This window comes from Leucoraja erinacea, chromosome 10, assembly GCF_028641065.1.
Source record: "Leucoraja erinacea ecotype New England chromosome 10, Leri_hhj_1, whole genome shotgun sequence".
Classification (NCBI taxonomy): domain Eukaryota; kingdom Metazoa; phylum Chordata; class Chondrichthyes; order Rajiformes; family Rajidae; genus Leucoraja; species Leucoraja erinaceus.
In genome coordinates this window covers 17,902,596-17,913,444 of record NC_073386.1, presented here as the reverse complement: position 1 = coordinate 17,913,444, position 10,849 = coordinate 17,902,596, and positions in this window count along the sequence as shown.

Here is a 10,849-nt window from a genome sequence, read left to right as displayed (position 1 = left end):
TGGAATGTTTCACCGCGATCCCATTGGCCGCGTCTCCGTTCCTTCCCCTATCATTGGCTGAAGTGCTGGATCTATTTGCATGTTGAGCGCGCCTTTGCGTCGTCTCCCGGATTGCTATTGGCGGCGAAATATCACCAAGCAAACATCCGCCTGCAAGTGAAATGGAAGAAATTGAACTTTCTGCATGCAATCCTGTCCAGGTCAAGGAAGGGTGATTTTGTTTTGTTTTTCACCATTCTTAGGTATTAACCCCCCCACCACCACCATCCCCGACTAACAGTCTTGCACATCAACAGCACTGAAAATGTTAATGCCCTAAATTCATCTTTGACGGTTCATTCCTGTAACAAATCAGGAAACCTTAGAAGGTACACAAAATTGCTGGAGAAACTCAGCGGGTGCAGCAGCATCTATGGAGCGAAGGAAATAGGCGATGTTTCGGGCCGAAACCCTTCTTCAGACTGAAACCTTAGATATGTCTGAAGAAGGGTCTCGACCCGAAACGTCACCCATTCCTTCGCTCCAGAGATGCTGCCTGCCCGCTGAGTCACGGTAGCATTTTGTGTCTACAGTGTAAACCAGCATCTGCAGTTCTTCACGACACATCAGGAAACGTTAACTGTGTGACTTTAAAAAGTTATTCGTCGACCGTTTCTTTCCCTCCCCCCATTACTAATAGATGGCCCCATTTCACTGTCAACTAGCACCTGCAGTTCTTTGTATCCCCATTTCATTGTGTTTTGGTGAGCCTGTTTTGGAAATAGCAAATTATCCCAGAAGCCGTTTTCATGGAAATATGCATTGATTGCAACTGACGTCTTCATGGGGCAGTTATCAGGTCAGATTCAGATTCAGATTCAATTTTAATTGTCATTGTCAGTGTACAGTACAGAGACAACGAAATGCATTACAACTAAATGCATTTCAATCAGGTCAATCAGCCCCTGCTGTTTATCTCCTGTTAGATTTGCTTGAGGTTGGCCACTCCATGCCGAAATGCCAGAGATCAGTGTGGAAACAGGCCTATCGACCCAACTTTGCCCACATCGACCAACATGTCCCATCCACAGTAGTCCCACATTTCTGCATTTGGCCCATATCCCTCTAAACCTGTCCTATCCATGTACAATTCTAAATGTTTCTTAAATGTTGCCATTGTACTTTCCTCAACTACCTCCTCTGGCAGCTCATTCCATACACCCACCACCGTTGTGTAAAAATGTTACCACTCAGGTTCCTATTAAATCTTTCCCCTCTCACCTCAAACCTATGTCCTTTGATTCTTGAGTCTCCTACTCCACGCGAGACTCTGTGCGTTTACCTGATCTATTCCTATTAGGATATTGTACACCAAAATGCCATGCTATAATTTTGACAATGCTTCAGACCTCACCCTTTGGTTATCTTTCAATCTGAATCAAGCATGCATACAACATTAAATAAGCCATCCGGTATACATAAGTTTACCGCAGTTCGTAGCACTTTGATCTAGGAGTTAGATAATGTTAGGCTCCTGTCCACTGTATCATAAAATGACAAATCAGCCAGGGACAAGACAATATTCTAATGCCATGTTGCCCATCAGAAGGAACAGTGAGAAGTGTCAGATGGACAGGGAATGCAAGGTACTTTTTGAATAAATTCTCATATTCATGAGCAATGGGAGCAGAATTAGGCCATTCGGCCCGTCAAGTCTACTTTGCATTTCAATCATGGCTGATTTATCTTTTCCTCAACCCCATTCTCCTGCCTTCTTCCCATAACCCCTGACACCCTTATTAATGAAGTATCTATCGATCTCCGGTGCTATGCCAACTAAAATTCCACCCTTACCTAATGAAACAAAAAGTTGGACAATTGTCATTCACCCTTTACACCACCAGTGTATATGCAAAGTAGTCTAATGTGTTTTTTTAAACATAGTTATGCAGTTACGATTTCTGTAGTATTATGTTATGTAATATTATGTTATGTAGTATGTCGTTACGAGTTAGGAACAAGGCAAAATGCTATTTCTTTGGTTGTCAACTGATCTCCTCAAATGTACATCTTTTCCAGTTTTGTTGCCGCCTTCCTATCCCTTCCTGAGAAACTCACATTTAGTCCATTTTATATATTTAAATCTGGAAATGACGACATTGCTGGCAAGGAGACTATTTGTTGCTTATTTCTGATTGTTCTTGAACTAAATGGTTACATGGTCATTTCAAGGGCAGTTAATAGTCAATAACATCACAATATTGCTTCAATTCTAATAGAATGCTTCAGGATTCTATCATTAAATATTATCTGACATTCAAAGCAATAGCCAAACCATTTCAGGCATGCATTTGGTTATTGTACTGAATCAGATGCTCACTATCCTCCTGGTGAACAGATCAATGCAAGTTGTCTAGTGCTGCAGAGCCCTCTATTGGTTGTTATTTTACTCCCTTGGGGAAACCTAATCACAAAGTTAGCATTTTGCTTTTCAAGCACTTTGCCAGTGGCAAATAATAAAACAAAGCAATATATATATATATATATGTTAAAAAGTTAGAGCTCAAATGATTATAAAAACAGGTGTCCCTTACGCATTATAGAATTTAGTTTAGTGATACAGCGTGGAAACAGGCCCTTCGAACCACCGTGTCCACGCCGACCATCGATCACCCGTACAATAGTTCACAAAGCCAATTAACCTACAACCTGCACATCTTTGGAATGTGAGAGGAATGTGATTTCTTACATGGATATAATTCAAGTTATTGTAGTAAAAGTATTGAGTGAAGGATATTTTTTCTGAAGGAAAATGACTGGAAATGTTAAAGGACATTACAAATATCTAGCTTCCAATAATGAGGTTAACTTGAGATGGACAGGGATCCTTGCCATGCTGCAGATGAGAATTCCTTAATAACACACTGGACAATCTGTGGCACGACCAACATGACAAAGACAATGCCTGTCTTGAACTGACCTGCACTGCATTCGCCGGTCTCAGGTAGAGCAACAGAAATAACAATACACTCTCATTCTGTCTCCACAGACGCATTTGGTGAATGCAGTGTGTCGTTCCCATTCACGATGAAAATGCAATAGCATTTTTGTTTCCCACAATGGGAGTCTCGAAGGACAGAGATTGAAACAACTGACCAAAAGATTCTGACAGGATGAGTGCGTTCTTACACTGGCAAGTTGAAAATGAATGAAAGTGATAGAATGTACATTGTGGCTTCCTGTGAAATGATCCAATGGGTGTTAAAATATTCAGAGCAAATGATTTCAAGCCAACCCACTCCAGACCAGGGAAACACAAAATCAACCTTGTAAATCAGTCAAGGTGATGGGGAATGTGTTGCCTCCTTGTAACCACTACTATTTCAAAGATGAGTATTATTTCCAAGAGCAGTATTAAAGAAATAGTTAACTGGAGGAACAGCACTTCATATGGGTAGCTTACAACCTAAATATACAAACACTGAATTCTCCAATTTTAGGTAACCTCTAACCACAACCCCCTCCTCCTCTCCTTTCTCCTCCACACCCCTTTTCCCCCTCCCCTTCCCCTGTATCCCACCTGGACTCACAGCAATTTCTCCCCTCCCCCTCCACCTACATTCCTTTCTCTGACTTCACAATGCACAATTCTTCAATTCTTTTGTCTCATATCTTCTGCCTTTTCATCTTTGTCCTTTGTCCAACCATCTGCCTATCAAACTCTCCCCCCACCCACTCGCCTGGTCACCTTTTCACCTGCATTACCTGCCATGCTTTGCCCTGCCTCTCCTCTCTTTATAGCATTCTTTCTCCACCCCTCCCCCTTCACAAAATCAGTCTGAAGAAGGGTCCCGATCCAAAACATCATCTATCCCTGTTCACCATGGATGCGGCCTGACCTGTGGAATTACACACCAAAAAATAGTTTTCCTGCTTGTTGGCATTTCATCGGGACAGAGGAAGCCATTCAGTTGATTGGGCCCATACCAGTTCTTTGAAGAAGCTATCCACAATGTTGCACCCATTTCCCCTTATCTCATGTCTGCCTTCTTTTTCAAGTAGACAGCTTAAATGTGTTGAAGATTACTCCCTATGAGGCCGCATATTCCAGACCCTAAAATCATTCCCAAACTTATGGGATCTTGCCATGCAGAAATTAGGGAGTGCACTTCTTATATGGATGCCATGTGCTATACTAGGTAGAATCTCATAAGCTGGAAAGTATTTAAGAGAAGTTAATTCATAAAGAGAAGTTTTGCTTCTTTGTATAAAAACATTAAAATGCAATAGTAGGAATGACAAAATACAACAATATATATAAAATGACATGAACATGTAAGATATTTTATATCTCTGTCTAATTAATATGTTTCTTTTCTCTGGTTATTTGGGGTCACCTGTTACTACTCTCTAGTGATGAATATATTGTTCCAGCTGTTGGCTTTCGACAGTAATTAAGTGACATCTGCTGGTTGCAGACAAAAACAAACCCGTAGATTTAATTGGTTTCAAACTCTCATTAAATAATGTCAAACAGAATTTTAAACCTTGAATTGTGGAAACTGAGGGAGTAGGGTGGCATGGATTCCAAGAAAAGACATCAAACATGATTCTTGCTTAAATCTTTTCTTTACTGTTTGACCACATTACCTATGGTGGTAAAAATGTTTAAGAAGGAACTGCAGATGCTGGAAAATCGAAGGTAGACAAAAATGCTGGAGAAACTCAGTGGATGAGGCAGCATCTATGGAGCGAAGGAAATAGGCGGCGTTTCGGGTCGAGACCCTTCTTCAAACTGATGTGAGGGGGGTAGGGGGCAGGAAGAAGAAAGGAAGAGGCGGAGAGCGAGTTGAGGGAGAGCTGGGGAGGGGAGGGGAAAGCAGGGACTAATGCCCCTGTCCCACTTAGGAAACCTGAATGGAAACCTCTGGAGACTTTGCACCCCACCCAAGGTTTCCGTGCAGTTCCCGGAGGTTTTTGTCAGTCTCCCTAATGGTCGAAAGTGGTTTCCGCTTCTATGTTCCGGCGATTATTTCAAAAAATTCAAAACCGGCTGCGACTAAAAATAGGTTGCCGTTTTAAAAATCGGTAATTTTTTAGTCGAAGCCGGTTGCGATGCTAGTTGAAGGTGGTTGCCGGAGGTTGTAGGTAGTGGAGGGTAAGACCTCCCTGGTGGAATAAAACTGGGTGAAAAAAAGGTCTTACCTATCCCTCACTCTGGCCATGGAGGATGCCCAGGACAGAATGGTCAGATTCGGAATGGGAGGGGGAGTTGAAGTGTTGGGCCACCAGGAGATCAGGTTGGTTCTTGTGAACCGAACTGAGGTGTTGAGCGAAGCGATCACCAAGCATACGCTTGGTCTCACCAATGTAGAGCAGCTGACACCTAGAGCAGCGGATGCAATAGATGAGGTTGGAGGAGATGCAGGTGAACCTGTGCCGCACCTGGAAAGACTGCTTGGGTACTTGAATGGAGTCAAAGGGGGAGGTAAAGCGACTAGTGTAGCATTTTCTGCGGTTGCAAGGGAAAGTGCCAGGAGAGGGGGTGGTTTGGGTGGGAAGGGACAAATTGACCAGGGAGTTACAGAGGGAGCGGTCTCTGCGGAAAGCCGAATGGGGAGGAGATGGGAAGATGTGGCCAGTGGTGACGTCCCGTTGGAGGTGGCGAAAATGCCGGAAGTTTATTTGTTGTATGTGACGGCTGGTAGGGTGGAAGTGAGGACAAGGGGAATCTGCCCTTGTTACGAGTGGGGGCATGGGGAGTGAGAGCAGTGTTACGGGGTATAGAGCCTCACCCCCGTTCCCTGAAGAATGAAGACATCTCCGATGCCCTGGTGTGGAACACCTCATCCTGGGTGCAGATGCGGCGTAGATGGAGGAATTGGGAGTAGGGGATGGAGTCCTTACAGGAAGCAGGGTGGGAAGAAGTGTAGTCCAGATAGTGTAGTCCATGGGAGTTAGTGGGTTTATAGTGGATGTCGGTCAGGAGTCTATCACCTGCGATGGAGATAGTGAGGTCTAGAAATGGTGGAGAAATGGTCCAGGTGTATTTGAATGCCGGATGGAAGTTAGTGGTGAAATGGATGAAGTCAGTGAGTTGTGTGTGGGCGCAGAGGTAACATCAATGCAGTCGTCGATGTAGCGGAGTTAGAGTTTGGGGATAGGGCCTTGGTACGCCCCGAACAAAGATTGTTTGACATACCCTACAAAGAGGCAGGCATAGCTAGGGCCCATGCGTGTGCCCATAGCTACGCATTGTATTTGGAGGAAATGGGAGGAGTCAGATGAAAAGTTGTTAATGGTCAGGACCAGCTCCGCTAGGCCTAGTGGCAGAAGGCAACTCAAGTTGTGAGGAGAAGCTCAAGTTCTTGTGGTAGGGGCTCAAGTAAGGGCTCTCCACTGCACCAGAGACATAGATTCGATCCTGATTAAGGGTGAGGTCTGTGCGGATTTGTACCTTCTCCCTCTGACTGCGTGGGGTTTCTGCGGGTGCTTTGGTCTCTTCCCACATTCCCAAGATGTGCAGGTTTGTAGGTTAATTGGCTTCTGTAAATTGCCTCTAGTGTGTAGGATGTGAAAGTGGTGTGACATAGAACTAGTGTACGGGTGATAAATGGTTGTTGTTAACTCGGTGCACTGAAGGGTCAGTTGCCCTACAGTATCACTAAACTAAACCTAACTACACTTTAATGTGCAGCCTGTCCAAACATGATGAATTCAGACAGAACCACTTTTATGTTTTGAGACAAATCAATATGCCGAACAAAATTGTTGACAACCAAAACTGATTTTACTTCATGAAAGGGATCAGGGGTGAGATTGATGTAACTTTATCTAAATGATTCTAAGTGCTGGTGAGTGGCAAAGGTCTGAAGATGACCAGAAGAATCCATGGGCAGAGGTCCAGAAAATGTGAAATAGAGAATCAGATCAGGAATGGCCTGCTGACAACCAGCGTTCCATTCATTTTGGCCTTACAGTAATCCAGTGAATCATGTTGTATTGTTGCAAACAGTGTGGGATGACTGTTGACAGAATTAAATCTGCAGCATATTTTACTATCTCTTTCCTAGGCATTGTTAGGACATTGAGACTATGCAACTAACTCAAAACCATGAAAACCGACATGCAGAGATAATGTTCAACTAAAGTGCACCATATAAGTTAAAATACTTATGAAACACGTGGAATGTCCTTTTTTGTCCTCATTGTATTAGCAATTCTGTACAAACAAAAACAGAATGTAATAAAAAAAAGTCAAATATTGCATTCAAAAGAGAGCATAATATTTGTCCTCTTGGCTGCCTTTCAGAAATCCTTAATAATCTCAACAATTAATGTTATTGAGCCCATTTATATATTAAGTATCAATAATTTGGAAACATTTTATAATAAGGTCAACTTTTCATATTTTAGAAATTACAGCAGGATTTCCATCAGCTGGCGGAGGTATGGCTAATAGAAGGTAGACACCAAATGCTGGAGTACTTCAGCGGGACAGGCAGCATCTCTGGAGAGAAGGAATATGTGACGTTTTGGGTCAAGACCCTTCACAATGGCTGATGGAGTTGAATTCAGTTAAGTGTGACGTGTTGCACATTGGGGCGGTCAAACTAGGGCAGGTCCTTTGTGAGTGGCAGGGCACTGGGAAGTGTTGTAGAGAAGAGGGATCTAGAAATACACGTACATAGTTCCCTGAAATTCACATCACAGATAGATAGAGAGGTGAAGAAGGCTTTTGGCATGCTAGCCTTCATCAGAGAGGAAATTAGTACAGAAGTTAGGGCATTATGTTACCGTTGTACAAAACATTAGCGAGGACATACTTGGAGTATTGCTATAGGAAAGAAGCCATTAAACTAAGATTATGAGGATGTTGCCAGGATCTGAGGGCCTATGGTTTAGGGAACAGTTGGGCAGTGTAGGACTTTATTCCTCGAAGGCCAGGAAGCTGAGATAATCTTATAAAGATGTACAAAATCATAAGGCGAATAGATAGGGTGAATACACAGATTATTGTTTCCAAGATAGGGGTGTCATGAACTAGAGGGCATGGGTTTAAAGACAGAGGGGAAAGATTTTATAGGAACTCGAGGAGCAACTTTTTCAAACAGAGGTTGCTGGTATATGAAATGTGCTGCCAGAGAGGGTAGTTGAGAAAGGTACAATGACAACATATAAAAGACATTTAGACAAGTTCATGGATAGGAAACGTTAAAGAGATACGGACCAAATGCAGGTAAATGGGACTAGTTTAGGTGGGGCGTTTTGGTCACCTTCGACAGGTTGCATGAAGGGCCTGTTTCCTTGCTGTATGACTATGAGTATGAATTATGATGGTTGGATTGAAGCAGATCAGTTTCTCCGTCCCGCTTTCTCTGTTCATACCACACCTTTCAACTTGCACAGGGCCTCAGCTTCTCTGTAAGGTATATTTATGGCTATGGTAGAGATGAGACCATCGCCCATTCCCTGTTGCAAAGCCCATTTTGAGAAAGGTATGGAGAGAAATGTATGTGTATCTGTCCTGGACCAACCTTAACTGCAGCTCAAGAACAGGCCAGTGTGCTGTATGGGCTGTTCCCTGAGAAACACACAGGGACAGACATTAACTCCAACTGTAGGAGGCGCTGTGGTCCACCTGAACCTTACGTTGCAGGACACAGGGAAGATCACATTTGGGGAACATTTGTCCATAACTGGACAAGACGCAAAAAAGATTTATGAGGATGTTACCGGGTATGGAGGATTTTAGTTATAAGGAGAGGCTGAATTAGCTGGGTATATTTCCATGGAGTGTAGGAAGCTGAAGGGTGAACTTATAAAGACTTATAAAATCATCAGCGGCACTGACAAGGAGAATAGCCACAGCCTTATCCCCAGATAGAGGATTCTAAAAGTAGAGGGCATAAATTTAAGATGACAGTCATAGAGTCATACAGCATGGAACCAGGCCCTTCGACCCAACTTCAGTTCAGTTTAGTTTATTGTCACGTGTGCCGAGGTACAGTGAAAAGCTTTTGTGCGAACTAACCAGTCAGGGGAAAGACTATACAAGATTGCAATTGAGCCATGCACAAAGTACATATACATGATAAAGGAATTACGTTTAGTGCAAGATAAAGTCCAATCATTGATTGTCCGAGGGTCATGCTGACATTGATGCCCCATTTATGCTAGTCCCATTACTTATGTTTAGCTCATGTCCCTCTAAACCTTTCTTATTCATGTACTGTCTTTATAAATATTGTTTTTGTACCTGCCTCAACTACCTCCTCTGGCAGCATGTTTCATATCTGTCTGAAAAAGTTACTCTTCAGGTTCCTATTAATCTTTTCCCTCACGGCTTAAACCAAGTTCTTGATTTCTCTACTCCATGGAAAAGATTCTGTGCATGCACCCTATCCATTCCATTCATAATTTAATACACCACTATAAGATCGCCCCTCCACCTCCTGTGCTCCAAGGAATAAAGTCTTGGGCTGCCCAACCTGCACCTAGCTCAGGCCCTCAAAACCTGACAACATCCTCGTAAATGTTCTCTCCACTCTTTCTAGCTTAATGACACCTTTCCTATAGCAGGGTGACCAAGCCTAATATAATACCCCAGGTGTGGCCTCACCAACATCTTGTAACATAACGTCCCAATGTCAGTACACAACTCCTTGACTGATGAAGATCCTTAGTATTCATCTTTCTACAGGGTAAAAACAAAGGAGAAATATTAATTGAGGACCTTGCCCATCTCCTGCAGCTCCATAGATAGATGACTACTTTGGTTTGTGAGGGGACCTATTCTCTCTCTAGTTATCATTTTCCCCTTAAGATACTTTTAAAAATATTTTTGAAGTTTGAATTTTGAATTCTCTTTAATCTTATCTGTGTGAGTTATCTTTTTGCCCTCCTGATTTCCTTTTTAAGCATGCCTGCCAATCCCCTGGACTCCTCCATTTGTTCCCACCTGTATATACCTGACCCATACATCCTTCTTTTTTTCTGACCAGAAACACAATGTCTCCTTGGGTGGGCCAAAGCGGATGTTTCCAAAACTAAAACTAAAGACACATCAAAGTCCAGGTGTACTGAGGGATGTACTCAAAGAGAGAGATAAGCTTCATGCAAAAGGCCAGTGGGATAACATATTTGTGTAATGTAATCAAAGGTTCTTTGCATTCATAAGGTCAGAGCTTTAGTTGCTCATAAAGAAAGGGATTGCTCCAAGTACCACTGTAATACTGCAGTGTGCAAATATATTGCCTATAAATATGTAAAACATTGTCAATTCTTACATGATCTTAATATAAAATGCTGTTTGGATTCCACTCCGGTTTACAATACTGAGTAATTTGTCTGATGCATCATAGGACCCGTCAATGCAAATAGAAAGAAAAGGCGGGTACATTTTTATTGCAAGCCTAAACATCTTCCAGGTGAGAGGTTAGATTGAGCACTAACATTCATAATGAGAGCAAGCATTAGGCAAATATAAAAAGAGAATGGGAGGGGCATTTTGGACGCCATGTTGCTGTTCTCTCTGATAGGATTGTTCACTTTAGAAGGTGAAGACTGAGGATCCATTAACTTGCCTTCATTAACGGGTCAGTGGTGGAGAGAGTAAACAACTTCAAATTCCTGGGAGTGCATATCAATGAAGATCTGTCCTGGACCCAACACATTAATGCAATCATGAAGAATGCCCATCCATGCCTTTACTTCCTTAGAAGATTTGGTATGTTGGTATGTTGACAAATACTCTCCTTGAATTTCTGCAGGAGTGCGGTAGAGAGCACATTGACTAGTTGCATCACAGCCTGGTTCGGCGACTCGAACACCCAGGAACAAAGGAGATTACAGAATATGGTGAACACTG